The following is a 16,265-nucleotide window of genomic DNA, read 5'->3' as shown; positions in this document are numbered from 1 at the left end:
ATTCATGCCTGAAAACACCGTGGCTGTCATCAATCCTCAAACGACCAACTATGTCAAACGTCAATACTCGGTCAAAGCCCTACGCTGGTTACGTTACTTGTGCGACAAGGAAGACAAATGGATTCAGCATGCCCGCAACGGAGGAGGCGAAAAGACCATCGGAAGGCATTCGGTCGATGGCTGGGACTTAGAAAACCCCAAGATTGTGTACGAGTTTAACGGTTGCCTATTTCACGGATGTCCCGTCTGTTACCCTGACCGTGGCACTAAAAATCAGTTTTTACAACGAACCATGGAAGACTTGTACCAGGCCACATGTCAGCGACGCCTAAAGTTAGAACAGGAAGGATACCAAGTGGTGGAAATGTGGGAACACGAGTACGATCACCGTTTGAAAACCGATCCCGAATTTAAACGCCTCGTGGAAAGTTACCAGTTCATGGACCCCCTGAACCCGAGTGATAGTTTGTACGGAGGAAGGACCAATGCCACCTGTTTGCTGTACCAAGCCGACGAAGAGAAAGGAGAAGAAATCAAATACTTGGACGTGTGTTCTCTGTATCCCTACGTGTGCAAATATTGTCGCTTTCCTGCAGGGCACCCGCAATTGTTAACGGAACACATCGACCTGAAAAACATTCGACAATACGAAGGTCTGATCAAGCGCAAAGTTTTGCCTCCCACGGACTTGTACCATCCCGTCTAACCTCACCATTGTCAAGGCAAACTGATGTTTCCTTTGTGCGGTACTTGTGCCGAAACGTGCAACCAAGATCAACCTTGCCAGCACACCCAGGAAGAACGCGCCTTGACGGGGACCTGGGTCAGCGTAGAACTGTTCAAAGCTCTGGACATGGGATACCAACTGTTAGAAGTGTACGAAATTTGTCACTTTCCAAAGACACAACAATACCACAAGGGTGACCCCACGCAGAAAGGCATTTTCGCAGACTACGTGAATGCCTTTTTGAAACTGAAGCAAGAAGCCAGTGGCTATCCTTCCTGGTGTCACACTCTCGAAGACCAAAAGACATTCAAAGAGAAATACTGGGAACAAGAAGGCATTACTTTAGATCACATCGAGAAAAATGAAGGCAGGCAATCGTTTGATAAAGTGATGTTAAATTGCTTGTGGGGTAAAATGGCACAACGACCGTGTTTACCCAAGACGGAATATTTGACAGAACCTTCCCGCTATTTCCAGATGATTCACGACAAAACCAAATTCATGAAACACGTGGACGTCGTTCGAGAGAATTTGATCTTGGTCAATTACGAAGAAGATCTGGACTTTGTACAAGACGACCCCTTTGGAAATGTCATCATTGCGGCTTACGTGACAGCTCATGCTCGTTTAAAATTGTACGAAGCTTTAGAACTGTTAGGGGAACGTGTCCTGTACTTTGACACGGACAGTTGCATTTACATCCATCACCCGAGTCAACAGCACCCTGACATCGAAGGAGACCGTTTAGGAGCCTGGACAGACGAGCATCCCGACGACAAGATTCTAAGTTTCGTCAGTGGCGGTCCAAAAAATTACGGCTACGAATACCGGGACCCACAAGGAGAAGTGCACACGATGTGTAAAGTGAAAGGATTGACTCTGAATTATCGTACCAGTCGTGTGGTCAACTTTGGGGTATTGAAAGAAGCCTTGCAATCTGGAGAAGATGAACACTTTAAAGTGACCACCTACCAGCCCCACAAGATTGTACGTTTACTCACTCACCACATCGTCAGTCGACCCTTGGAAAAAGTCTATCAAATCGTGTACGAGAAGCGAGTGCGACTTCCCAATCATTTCATCTTACCGTATGGACACGTCGGTATTGGTCTGTATATAAAAAGGAACCCTAGGCAAGATCGATAGTTCATTGTGACTACCAAGACCAAGCGAACAAGATAAATACTTTCAGAGAAACACAAAACAAGTTTAGAAAGACACAATTCAAGTGTGGGGCCTCTGAAGTGGAATGCGATTGTGAGCCTTGCGATGGGTACGATGCTGTACGTTGTGACCTTAGCGATGCCGTAAAGCATCATGGGAACTTTGTTCTCACTACCCCTATCATGGAAAGTGATGCTGTGCGTGTCAAACCTGAGGGATACGAAAGCGATGCCGCTCGTCCTCTTGGACATTTTACTGGGTTTCGTTTTAAAGGTGGATGTTCACCTTCACGTCTACCCCCCTACGGATGTCATCCAGCCCTGAGCAAACTCCTGTCCATGTCAACCAACCCTCATCGAAACGAACCTGTGAAAGACGAATATTCGTTTCCTGTGCGTTTGTCGGAATACTGCGACTTTGAAAATCGTCTTCAATCGTTCAAAGGAAAATGGCCTAAGTATTTGGGAGGCCGACCCCCGAAGAATTAGCCAGAGCCGGATTTTTCTACTTGGGCGAAGGAGACAAAGTCAAGTGCTTCAGTTGCGGTGTGTCACTTCACCACTGGGAACCGCAATATTCGGCCTACGTGGAACATGCTCGATGGTCACCGAATTGTCATTACTTACCCTTAGTGGGACCGAGACATTAAAGTAACTTACCATGTCGTTGACGAAGAAGAAACCAGTTTGGCTAGGAGTCAAATGTTGGACATCACCGAGACCAGTATTTAAACTTCATTTCAAAAACGATATTGAATCATTACCTAAAGAACTGCAAGAGAAGATTTACAAGGAAGTTTGGCAGGGACTTGCCAGAGTGAAATCTCAATGGGTCACTGTAGAACTTTTGTGAGGAGAAATGCACAAGAGGAAAGTGAAAAAAGTCAACCAGTGTGTTAGATTTCTCTGGGTCAAGGGTGCATTCATCCTATTATATCGCTTTAGACCGTTTACATCAAAAGAGTTCAGTGACATTCTTGGACGTTACCCTGAATGGCAGTGGTCAGAAATTACTCACTATGTGGATTACTTTTGCTCTAGGAGAAGATTGTGAATTCTACGGACTGACCTATTGATGGATACTTTACAAGAGAACATTCGTGCCTTGCCTGTGGAGTTGAGAGAACGCATTTACCGAGAGCTGGTCAAAATACAAGTCAAACGTAAAGAACAGTTGCATCCGTTACGTCACCAGATCTTTAACCACTGGTACCTGAATGGTATAAGAGGACTGATTCGTCAGAAATTGTTTCAGTGGTCAGACCTTGTTGAACACTTTCAGTTTGTGAATGAACTAAACGTTCGTAATTTTGATTACTTCGAGATTAACCTACTGCAACGCATTGAGGAAGACGAGTTAAAGGATTACCAACATATTTTACGTGGAATCTGCTTAGCGGAAGACGAAACATCTAGACAAACTCTGACGTTTCGGTTACAGTATGCAAGATTTAGATTCCCTACTGGAGAACGAAGATGTCTAGTTAGAAATTACCTTTATTGCTTCCGAAACAAAGAGACTATAAAATCAGGCTGCCATGCCACGGATTATGTCACATGTTATTGAACAGATTCAGTGGAAGGAACTCAATGACCATATTCAAACCGTGGATCATTACCATCGATTATTACAAGAACTGTATCCATTCAATTTGGGTCGACAAGTGGTGTGTGTCTTAGTGACTTGTTTTCTAGGATTTCGTTTACCAGCCGCTTCTTTGTTGACTCTTTACGAACAGTACTTACCAACCCAATGGCCTTAAATGGTCACGAAAAACTCCTTTTGCTCAAAGCCTTGCGTTTTCATCTGGATACTTCTCGACCTCTACGGGAAAAATAGATTCGTCAACTTTTAGCTACCCAAGACGTGTATGACGATTTGTGTGTAGCTTGTGACTTACACCCCCATTGGACAGATGTCCGTGCCTGGAAAGAATGGGATTTTGAGGCTTGGACCCAAGAAGTGGCCCAGTATGCACGAAAGTTGTTCAAGGAAAAAAGTTACTTTTCAACCAATGTTAGTGACGGTGCCAGAAGAACCCGTCACCCAGGACAGGACTGTCGTGGACAGGTCTGAAAGACCCTTTCGGGAGGACACTTCTGTGACCTTACCCTCTATAGAACTGGTCAGAACATTACCCAAAACATGTACAGACACTTGTGTTTATTCCACGTTGATGGTTATCATGTGCCTTTTATCCTTGTACTTAAGCCTTTGGCTTTTTTATATTTTTGGCTTTCGTATTCTTGTTTAAAACATTCAATAAACGTGTCCTGAAAAAAAAGTATATAAACTCTTGTCTTGTTTGTTTTCGTGTCACAAGTGACATTCCTAACACTATGGCTACCTCTGCTGTCTCTGCTCCCTCTTCCTCTACTGTCAAAGTCATCGACGAACACTTAGATCGTGCCAGTTGGGAGGCTTTGTATCTTCGCCATCCCTTTAACATGCTCATTGCTGGACCTAGCGGTTCAGGCAAAACCGAATTCGTCAAACGTTTGATCGAACATAAACATCATTTGATCGATCGGCCACCTCAGCGGATCGTGTGGTGTTACAAAGAGTGGCAATCGGCGTACAGCCTCTTGCGAGAAAGTCAAGGCGATTCCATCGTGTTTGTGGAAGGCATTCCTAAAGAAGACGACGGCATCGTCTCTGACTCCCGTCAAACCCATTTGGTCATTTTTGACATGTTAGGAGAAGACGAAGAAGAAATTAAACTGTGGTTCACCGTAATGCCAGTGTCGTTTACATCACCCAAAATTTGTTTCAACAAAGTAAAGCCCATCGCACCATCAGCCTCAATGTGCATTACGTGGTCTTGTTTAAAAGCCCTCGAGATAAATCGCAAGTGCAAGTCTTAGCCAAACAGTTAGGAACGCCTTGGCTGACTCAGGCGTACGACGATGCCACTCAAACTCCACACGCCTATTTACTCGTCGATTTGAAACCTACGACCCCCGAGGACTTGCGATTTCGTACCCACTTGTTTCACCACTGGTGCCAAGACGGAGGGCCTGTCCTATACACGTCTCCGTCCTCGACTTAATTTCACTCCACAAAAAAATCTATAAAAACCTCAGACCCTTTTCGTCTGTCTCACACAACGTCAACATGACGTCCCTTCAGTCGCACCTTCCCGTCAATTGATTCGTGCCTTGTATGGCATCAGTCGAGAAAATAATCCACAAATACGAGCTCGTGTCTTAGAAGCTAGTCTCAAAGAAGTCTTACGATGGTTCACGGTGACAGCACGTCAATTACTCCAAGGGATCATTCAGATTCCTCATCAAACCAAACGCTTTTTTGATCGAAACAAAGTCGCTTTGACGCAACTGGCCGATCCCCTCATCGACACTCAAACCAAAAAACAAATCATTTTGAAACCTGGAGGGAGCGGTACTTTAGGAGGGGTCATCATTCGCTCTCTCTTAAGATGGGATCCTAATGCCCCCAAACTTCTCCCCAAGAAAAAAGTCAAACAAAGCTCCAAGAAGAAGAAAAAGACCAGGTCCCCAAGGAGAACTTCTCCAGTGGCGGGACCCTCCTCTTACCAGACACCACCCCGGAAAAAAGAAAAGAAGCCCCCAGAAAAAGAAACAGAGAAAAAGTCCCCAGAAAAAGAAAAGTCCACAGAAGAAAACTAGTCGCAAGAGAGGCACTTTGGCCAGGAAGCAGCCTTACAATCGCAAACCACGACCTGCCACGACGGTGACTGCGTCTTCGGCAGTCTCACGTTCATCCACTTCTCCGTTGATGACACCAAGGACTGAAGAGGACTTGGAGACGTTGATCACCCAAAGAACTTCTCCGTTGATGACCCCAAGAACTTCCCCAGTGGCAGGACCCTCCAATTTAGTGCCAGTTGCTGCTGCTCACAAAGCACCTGCTCCCAAAATCAAAGTCCAAGAAAGATCGGGCATGTTACAAAGTTTACTGGATTTGTCCATGCAAGAACTGGTTCGATTTAGTCCGTTGCGTACCCCTGCACGACGTGTCATGCCTGTCCTGAAGTTGGTACGACGTAAAGACAATCAGTGGCGACGCGTTCCAGTATAAAAAAGGCCTGTGACCAAGTCGGGGGTATCAGTGTTTTTGGTGCTGAAGACTCAAAGATGTCACCCTCCAGAAAACATCCCTCTTCTAAACAATCGGAAGGAAAGAAAAGGAAAGGACTTCCTCCTCGTTTAGTTAAACATGGGGACATGTTATCTGTCCTGTCCAAAGCTTCTCCACCTCTACGAAAAAAACTCATTCAATCAGCCTCCAAAGATGTCATCGATACCGTGTGCGAATGTTGTTTGAACGTTTTGAAAGGCACGATCCCTTTGTCCAAACACCAGAAACAATGCTTAGGCAAACATCGTCACGTTCTTCGCCAAATGGTTCAAAAGAAAATTCCCATTCGTCAAAAGAAGAAGATGTTGGTCCAACGTGGAGGCATTTTACCCCTCTTGTTCGGCCCCTTGCTGAAAGGAGTCTTGGGAACCATGTTGGGAGGACTGGTGGGAGCAAGATAAAAAGGCCCTCGGAAGTCCCAAGTTCTCAGAATCGACCCTTGACAACCCCATGGAAGGACGAAAACTAGCTTTAGTGCCTTACAAACGATGGATGGAATACCATCGTTGGCAAGAATAACGCACCCCGCATTTACCTCCCAATCCCCATTTGAGCGAGATGTCCCAGTTACAACACGAATTGCAGTCTTTGATGGATCGCCAAGATTTGTCCGAAACAGAAAAATCGCAAAAGTACGGTCAACTCTTGCAACGACTGGAACTCTTTCACCAGAAAGCTTTAGACGAAACAGCTCTACCCACTCTGAAAGATTTTAAGACCTTGATGAAAAGTCCAGCACCATCACCAGTACCACCACCACCACTACCAGAGACCAAGACAGAAAAAGGAGAAGAAGAAAAAGAAGGGTTTCAAACTCCACCCGAAAAAGTACGCAAGTTAACAACACCACCTACCTCCAGAATTGGATGGATTAAAAAGATGATGACCACCCCTTCTTCCTCACAAGAGAAAAAGAAAGTGAAGACAGAAGTGAAGACAAAAGTGAAACAAGAACCGATATCCCCTGTTCCGACAACCTCCTCTGCGACATCTATTGCTGGTCGCACACGCAAAGCATTGCAATCCAAGAAAATACCCCAAGAGAAAAAGAGTAGCATCCTCCAAAAGTGGGTGTCTTATTAACATACGAACACAAAAAATGGAAAGTCTTAGCCAGCATTTACTACGATCCTCCCATCCTGCAGGTTACGCAGGAGTTCAACAATTGTATCGTGCTGCCAAAACTCGACTGAAAAGTCTCCGTTTACCTCAAGTGCAACGATGGTTACAAGAACAAGCTACCTACACTTTACACAAACCCATTCGACGCAAGTTTGCCAGAAGTCACACCCGAGTGGAAGGCATCGATCATCAATGGCAAGCCGATTTAGCCGATGTCTCTCATTTGGCCAGCTACAATCGTGGCTATAAATATTTGTTTTGTGTCATCGACGTCTTTTCCAAATTTGCCTGGGTCGTACCCTTGACTTCCAAATCGAGCAGCGAGTTAGTGCGAGCCCTGCAACGAGTGTTGAAACAAAGCGGTCGTCACCCTCTTCGATGGCAAACGGACAAATGTACCGAATTTCTGAACCAAGCTTTCCAAAAAGAATTAAAGAAACGTGACATTCATTTTTTTACCACCGAGAATCCCGAAACCAAAGCCAGCATTGTGGAACGTTTTCAACCCACTTTGAAAGAACGCATGTGGAAATATTTTACGCATCACCACACTCTGAAGTACATCGACATCTTACCGCACCTGGTGCAAGCGTACAACCAATCTTACCATCGAAGCATTGGACGTGCCCCGCAAGAAGTGACTCCCGACAACGAAGTGCTGCTGTTTGAGCGCCTGTTTGGTACGTCCTCGACGAGGGTTGTCCCCAAGAAAAGTGGAGAGTTGACCGTATGAGATTGGGTGCGCATTGGCAAAACCAAACGCACTTTCGACAAAGGTTACTTACCTAACTGGACGATCGAATTGTTTAGTGTCACTGGACGAGTGGATGGCCGTCATCCTGCCGTCAATAAATTGGAAGAAATGAACGGAGAGGTGCTCAAAGGAACGTTTTATTTGCCCGAGTTACAACGTGTCACCAAAAAAGAAGACGACGTGTTCGACATCGAAAGCATTCTCGAACGCAGAACCCGTAAAGTGGGCAAACGACGTGTCAAAGAAGTCAAAGTACGTTGGAAAGGATATCCACCAAGTTTTGATTCTTGGATCGACGCTTTGCAAGTCATCGACTATAAAAAGAAGTGACCATCATGCCCTTTCACACAGACGCAGCTACGTCGACCACTCCTTCACCTAGTTCTTCTCTGCAAGATTTACAAAAACAATCTTTGTGGGTGTGGTGCGGAGAACGTGTGCCTAAAACGCAAATCGTCTTTTTCTGCCAAATCTTCGTGGTGTATTGTGTCATCGGGGCAGCTATCGCCAATTTGAGTTTGCAACAAGGAGACAAATAATTGTGGACCATTTTATTGAGCAGTTGCATCGGTTACCTGCTTCCCAATCCCTCCCTGAAATTCTCCTCGAACAGGAACCTTGTGTCCAGTGCCAGTGCCAGTCACCACTCCAATAACAACAACAACAACCCCATTTTGGGCGGAGACACACCTCTGACGTCCAGTAACCCCTCGGACAGCCACAGAACACTGGAATTATGAGTCACCAAAACCAAGTGTCACCATGGAATACCACAAAGCAGCTCGTCGCTTCTTGATGAAATTTGATGGGGGTAAAATCGTGTCCATTTTATTTTGTCCTAAATTGTTTGAGATGTTGGGCGGAGACATGGACATGAGAAAGGCCATGCTCAAGAAAAACGAATTACCAATCGTTTACGACAACGAGTCTTTTAGCAAGTTATTTCGTGCCCCGGTAGAACTGAACCAAGGACTGAATTTGATGTTTGTGTACTCCGATGTGGTGGAGTAAAACGTGGTGGGACACACCTCCGTACCGTTACTGCGTGTCATTCCTTTCAAAGTGGATTCTGCCACGCCCGCTGACGAGGAAGGTGGAAACACTTACACGTTCACCGCGAATTTGTACATCCTCACTATTTGCCTGTCAACAAGTCGTATTTGGACACGGTCAACATTGCTATAAAAGGAGATCTGGGACAAAATATTCCATTCACCAAAGGAAAAGTCACGGTGAAACTCCATTTTCGAAAACGGTTCTCTCACGATTCGTAAGTCATGTATCCAGTGTACCGAGGCGTTGCTCGACAGCGAGGACACGGTTTAGGATATATGCTGAAATCGGCTTTTCGTTCGGTGGCCCCGGTGTTGAAACCGATGGTGACACGCGGATTGCACGCCTTGAAAGATGCGGCACTGACACAAGGCAAAGAATTTCTCCAAAATGTCATCATCGACAAACAAAACCCTAAAGAAGCCTTCATGAGGGCAGGCAAAAATGTCTTCCTGCAAACGGGCAAAGACCTTTTGGGTCGCCGAGACACACCTATAAATGCCCTGCACGCTACCGAGTCAGGCATTCAGCAAGGACAAGGCAGAAAGAGACGACGAAGAAAACACCCTTTCACCAGACTTCACACGTCTAAAGCTAGAAAGACAAAGAAAAGAAGAAAGAACAAAACGATGCACCGAGAATCTTGCGCTTGTTCCAAGTCGGAACTGGATCTGTTTGCCATGCCACCCACCATGATGACCATGCAAGAATCCTAGTGGGTGGAATTTCACCCCGTCTCCTCTTTGACAGCCTCAGCTCCTATCGAGTTTGAAATCAAAGGACAACCCGAAGATTACATCGATCTGAATAGCAGTTACTTGTACCTGAAAGTCAAAGTTGTCGATGAGGATAATACGCCCCTAGATGGTGATGAGGTAATAGCTCCCGTCAACAATTTAATGCATTCCTTGTTCAGTGGAGTGGACTTGTACTTGAATAACAAACTAGTCAGTAGCAGCATGGATACTTACCCTTATCGAGCGTACCTGGAAAATCTCTTGACGTACGGAATAAACGCCAAGAACACTCATCTCAATGCCTGTGTGGTATGGGATCCTGACGATGCAGGCCAGTTTGAAGAATTCGAAATTAATACAACCAAAGAACACAATACGGGATTTGTAGAAGATAGTTTAGAACTGATGGATCGTTTGCATTTGGACATGTGGTTACAAGAAAAGTATTTGCTGAACGGAGTGAATCTCCGCCTGAGACTGAATCGTAGTAGTGCCGCTTTCCATTTGATAGGTACTAGTGCTTGCAAAACTGTCATCGAGGAAGCCAGGCTCTACGTACGACGCGTGGAAGTGTTACCTAAAGTGGGTAACGACATCAGTCAGACGTTGAGCAGAACGACCGCCAAGTATCCCATACGACGCGTGGAAGTCAAAACCTTCACTATTCCTACGGGGCTGCGATCCATGATCGAAGATCATCTGTTCCAAGGACAGTTACCCAAACGTTTGATCCTTGGTATCGTCGAGAATGCAGCCTTCAACGGAGCTTTGGCTAAAAATCCTTTCCACTTTAAACACTTTGACATGTCCAAGATCGAAGTCAGTCGCGATGGCAAGACCTTGTGTACCCGACCTTTCGAACCTAACTTTGACAAGAAGAATTACTTGAGGTCGTACTTGTCCCTGTACGAAACCACGGGACAGTTAGGAACCAACACCAGTCACGGCATTACGTACCAGGATTACGCAGGAGGCTACGCTTTGTGGGCTTTCGATCTCACTCCAGACCAAGGCAGCGACGAGGGACATTTCCACCCTATAAAATCTGGCCAGATTCGTATGGAAATTCAGTTTACTACAAATCTAACAGAGACGGTGAACGTCCTCCTGTATGCCGAATTCGATAATACCATAGAAATCAACAGTTTGATAGAAGTCATTCTAGACTATTAGAAGCCATGGAAGACTGCTACCCCTTGTTACCTAGTGGAGAAACTTTGGAGATGGAATGTGAGGAGACCGTGGAAGGAGAATCCCAAGACAAAGACGATGAAGTTATGATGAAGTCAAGATGGCCAGAACAAGAAGCGCATTTAGTCTCCTGTTTTGCCAAACACTTGGTCGAAAAAATGACGGAATTGATCAAGAAAGATTGCTATTTATGTCAAAACGATCATCCCAGTCAAATTCAACACGATAAATGCCTGATGCTGAGTCAAGAAGAAAAATTGGACGAGTAAATGGACGAAGCTTGGAGTCTCATCTCGGACGAAGTCGTGTTGCATCAGTGGTATAAAGACTTGCGTGAACATTCTTGTCCACCATTAACCACGCAAGAGATTCATCGTATCGAAGCTGTCCTGAATCAGAGTGGGGAGACGAAGCGAGGAAACAGTTACTTGTCAGACATTTTCAAGCAAAAAGTCAGGATCGAATTGATCACTTATCATTACCTGTGAAGAAGAAAAAAACATGGATACCTGGGAACTTTATTACCTTTTGAACCACAGCTCGTACACGGCTTCTTGGAATCCTGTCGTCTGTGCTAAAGATGAACTCCCTCATCGCAAACCTAAAGACCATCAAACTTACGTGATCAACACGGACGACAGTCATCTCCCAGGAACCCACTGGGTAGCCGTCTACTTTCCTCAAGAAGGATGTGTGGAATATTTCGATTCGTATGGATTGCCCCCTTTGGAAGACGATATCATCGACTTTATGAGAAGAAATGCTCAGACCACCCGATTCAATAACGTGAAATTACAAGGCACATATTCCTTGGTGTGTGGACAATATTGTGTGTATTTTCTGTATCATCGCAGCCTGGGCTATTCCTTAGAACATTTAGTGACTCATTTTGATCCTCGTTCTTCTTCAAGAAACGATGTGAAAGTAGATCGATGGTTTTGTGACCATTATGCTTATCTTTTGTCTCGAGCTAGGAAACGTAGTGTCCATCAATGGCCTAATGACTTCCAACAGTGGAAATCACAATTTCATTCACAACGTTGTCAGCCCTGTCTAAAATAATGTGTAAATTGAAAAAATGTTTGTGATTTGAAAAAAATGTTTGATGTTATATGGTTGGATTATTGTTAAAAATGTTAGAGTTGTTGGTTAGTGTTAAGTGATTTTCAATAAAAAATGTTGTGTTTTTAAAAAAAAATGCCTTTGTCTTTTGTTTGGCTATAAGAATGTTGATTCATGCTCTTTGACTTCTCTCTATCTCTCTCATGACACTCATTGATCGTTCCGGCTCGAAAACCGTGGAGGGATGTTTTCCTTCACGTCCGCGCTTTGACTTTAAGAACCGGGGTAGCCTCCAGTCTAACCATCCATTGTCGACTCATCCTCCTACGAAGATGTGCTCCAAACTAGCTAAGCTAAACGAAGCCTACGTGAATTTGCATAGGGTCAGACACAGTCTGATACCGAAGCCAGAAGAGATAGAGAATGTGAGAATGTTAAACGTCACTGAAGACATGATAGAAGAGCTCTTCAGAGAAGAAGTGAACAGGGAGAAAGAAAAATGGACAGAGAAGTACAGACTTCAGAGACAGCAGCAACAGCAGCAACAACAACAGCAGCAGCAGCAGCAACCTGAACCTGACAGAGGCTTTGTCGATTGTCGTGTTGACACCAAAGTGTTCTTCTTCTCTTTCCGAAGAAGCAGACCTATCGTCAGAAAGTATATCCTCAGAGGACGTCGCATTCTTAGAAACTAAAAGATTGCCATAGCAAACAAAAAAAACCCAGCCCTTTTCAGGGCTACCCAATACTCTAGAAAAGAAATAGTTATTCATTTGCTAATGTGTGTATGTAGAGTAGTGTGAATATAAACACTGACTCTTTTTATTTGTGTGAGTGTGTGTTTTTTATGTGTGTGTGTGTGTTTGTAAGCGCTGACGTAAGTTAGTGGGGATATTAGATCATGATCATGTTTTTTTTGCTGTTTGACGTGTGAGGCGAGTAGATTTGGGTTTGATTGCTTTGCGTATGTGGATAGTATATTGAAGTGATTAATGAAAATTTTTAAATTAGTAATGGGTAGTATAAAAAAGTGAGTGAGTGTTTCTTTTAGGTCCGCGCGTTTGTTTGGTCATGATCTAGGTAATATCAATTTTGTTTTAAGGGGTGTTTTCCATCACGTCCGCGCTTTCACTATAAATTGAAAATCGCTGGGCAGTCTAGCTACCCTGTTCATTCGTTAACAAGACAATGAATACCAGAATTGTAAAGCTTCTAGAACTCCAGATGCACCTGGAATATGCCAGGCGCATACTAAATGAACTGGCCGCGGAGGCCATTGTCGAAGAGGGAAGGATGAAAGAGGAGGGGGAAAGAAGAAAAAAAAGAAGAGGAAGAAAACGAGAGAGGAAATTTCAGAATCCCAGAGACAGAAAATTGGGATTGTGAAGCCACTTATCCCGCCTCTGCACTCCCAAGAAAAAAGGTAAAAGGAGACTGGGGAAGAAGATGTGTGTCGGGTACCAATCCTGGAAGATGCCATCATTAACCAGGTGTCACTGGAGTTAAAAAAACAAACAGCCCTTTTCAGGGCTACCCAAACCTTTAGAAAAGAAATAACAATCGATTTGCCAATGTGTGTATGTAGAGTAGTGTGAATATAAACACTGACTATTTTTATTTGTGTGTGTGTGTGTGTGTGTGTGTGTGTGTGTGTGTTTGTAAGCGCTCACGTACGTTTGTGTGGATAGTAGATTATTGGGTTATGTAAGAGCTTAAGTTGGTTCATGTGAATAGTAGATTAGGGTTTCATTTTAATGTTTTGCGTGTGTGGATAGTAGATTAGGGGTTTGTTTATTGATGTTCATGCGCGTTTTAAGTAATGATCTAGGTAATATAAATTTTGTTTTGGGGGATGTTTTCCATCACGTCCGCGCTTTAAATATAAAGCTAACAGTTTTAGCCATTAGAACCCATTCAACGGAATAAAGACAAAGAAAATGGTGGTAGCAACAGCGTTACTGAATCATTTGATAGGCATTTATTATTGGATAGTAGATGTTATGTTTGTCATGGAAAAGATAGAGAAAGAATTCAAATTAGAAAAGTGTCTTGACTGTTTTAATAATTTGAAGGAAGCAAAGGAGATAGTAACAGGAATGATGGAAGAAGAGGAAAAGAGACTGAGAGGATTGATTGACCCGCCTTATGTAAGAGTGGGAAGTTTAAAGGAAGCTCTTGAAAATGTCATCGAAGTCAGGTGTTTCTTAGAAAAGATATTGAATTGGAAGGAGTGGCGGATACGTAAAATGGGGTTGGACCAGCTGACAAAAACGGAAGAAGTGATGACGGAAGAGGTAAAGAACATCATAGAAAAGTGGACTAAGGAAAGAAAAGAAGAAGAAAATAGAAAGAGAAAAGAAAGCTTTGAGAAACTCAACAATAACTGGATACGAATACAGGAGAAATTCCGAGCGATAGGTCATCCTGACTGGATGCCTGAATCAGAAATAAAGAAGAAGAAGACAGGAATAATGGCATAAGTTAGAAGATGGCTACAGAAGTGGAGGAAATAAAAGAAGAAGATGATGATGAAACCAAAGGCCCTTTTCAGGGCCACTCATAGGTCTCGAAAAGAGATTGACTTTCCATTGCCTACCCTGTTTTATTTCACTTTTTAAAAAAAATCCCATGTTAAATTCCCCTTGTCCCTAAAGTAGTTTTTTTTTTCTCTCATGTTAAATTCCCCTTGTCCCTAGACAAGCCCAAACTCTATTCCCATGTTCAATTCCCCTTGTCCCTAGAATTGCTTTTTGTCTCCCATGTTAAATTTCCCTTGTCCCTATATCGTCCCACGATTTATTTCCCATGTTAATTCCCCTTGTCCCTATATCGTCCCACGATTTTTCCCCATGTTAAATTTACTTAGTCCCTATATCGTCCCAGGGGTGTTTTTAATGATAAGTCCCATTGTCCCTATGGTGTCCCCATTCACTACTGATCTTGGTTGTGGTGAGTGCTGTCGATGGTTCCCGGTTTTTTCTTCGCCATTGTTTTTCCTCCAAGCTGGCCCGTTTTTTTTTTCAAAAGTGGCAGTGGCCCGGTGAACTGTACGTCGCCAGCTTTCATGGTCAGCAGCTTGCGATGCCCATTGGCGGGGATCGATGCCACAGGTGGTGAGGGTCTTTTCAAGGAGTCTTTATATCTTTTTCGAGGTGTTCCTCTATCACGGTTGGCAGTAGACAGCTCACCATACAGTGCGATCTTTGGCAGGCGATGATCTCCATCCTGGACAGGTGCCCTGCCCAGCGTAGCTGTATCTTCATGAGCGTGGCTTCAACGCTGGTGATCCCTGCTTGTTTAAGGACTTCAGTGTTGGTAATGAAGTCACTCCAGTGGATGTTGAGGATGGTGCAGAGGAAGCCACATTGACACTCTGGAGCATGTTCTTCTGCAATGGTGGGCACCAGTCCGTTCAGCAACACTCTATCAAGGATTTTTCCAGCAATGGAGAGCAGAGTTATCCCACGGTAGTTTGAGCAGTCAGACATTTAGCCCTTGTTTTTATACAAGGTGATGATGACTGCATCTTGGAGGTCATGTGGAAATTTCCCAGCCGCAAACGAAGAACTCACGAAGTTTGGTGTGCAACGCTGGGCTTCCTGTCTTCCATATCTCTGGTAGGATACCATCTTTTACTGCAGCCTTTCCAGACTTCAGCTGTTCTATGGCTTTTACATTCTGTTGCAGTGTGGGTGCCTCATCGAGTTCCATCTTTGGTGACTGTTGTGGAATGTGATCAATAGCTGCCTCCTGGACTGTACGGCTAGTAATGAAGAGGGTCTGGATGTGCTCTGATCAACGGTTCGAGATGGATTCCCAGTCAGTGAGTACCTCTTGGTTGTTTTCATCAAACCAGTCTTTGTTTTTCTTAGTGACGAATTCAAGGATTTCTTCTGAGATTTGCAGAATGGCAGCCTTGATGCGATTCCACATCTCTTCCGGAGGTAGATCTGGCGGAAATTAGGTTCTTCAAGTCTAGACTGCAGGCTCGCTTGACAATCTGCCTAGACGTCAGCACACAAAACGTTTTTGATCTGGAACTTCCTTCTCTGGGTACCTCCTTGTAGTCTGGGCGTGGGATTGAAGTCGAAGTCGAACTTCCATCGGACAATACGATGATCTGTGTGACACTCTTCACTGGTCATCACTGATATGAAGGACATCTTTTAAGTCCATCTGACGTACTATGATGTAATCGATTAGGTGCCATTGATTTGATCTAGGATGCATCAAGGTCGTTTTTAGGCTATCTTTCTGCTGGAATAGTGTTTGTGATGGTGAACTGTAATTCTGAGCAATATTCATGGAGTAGGAGCCTATTGTCATTGCAGACACC

The sequence above is a fragment of the Sinohyriopsis cumingii genome, chromosome 6, assembly GCF_028554795.1.
Source record: "Sinohyriopsis cumingii isolate HCF-2022 chromosome 6, ASM2855479v2, whole genome shotgun sequence".
NCBI classification, from domain to species: Eukaryota; Metazoa; Mollusca; class Bivalvia; order Unionida; family Unionidae; genus Sinohyriopsis; species Sinohyriopsis cumingii.
Note: the sequence above shows the minus strand (reverse complement) of the source record.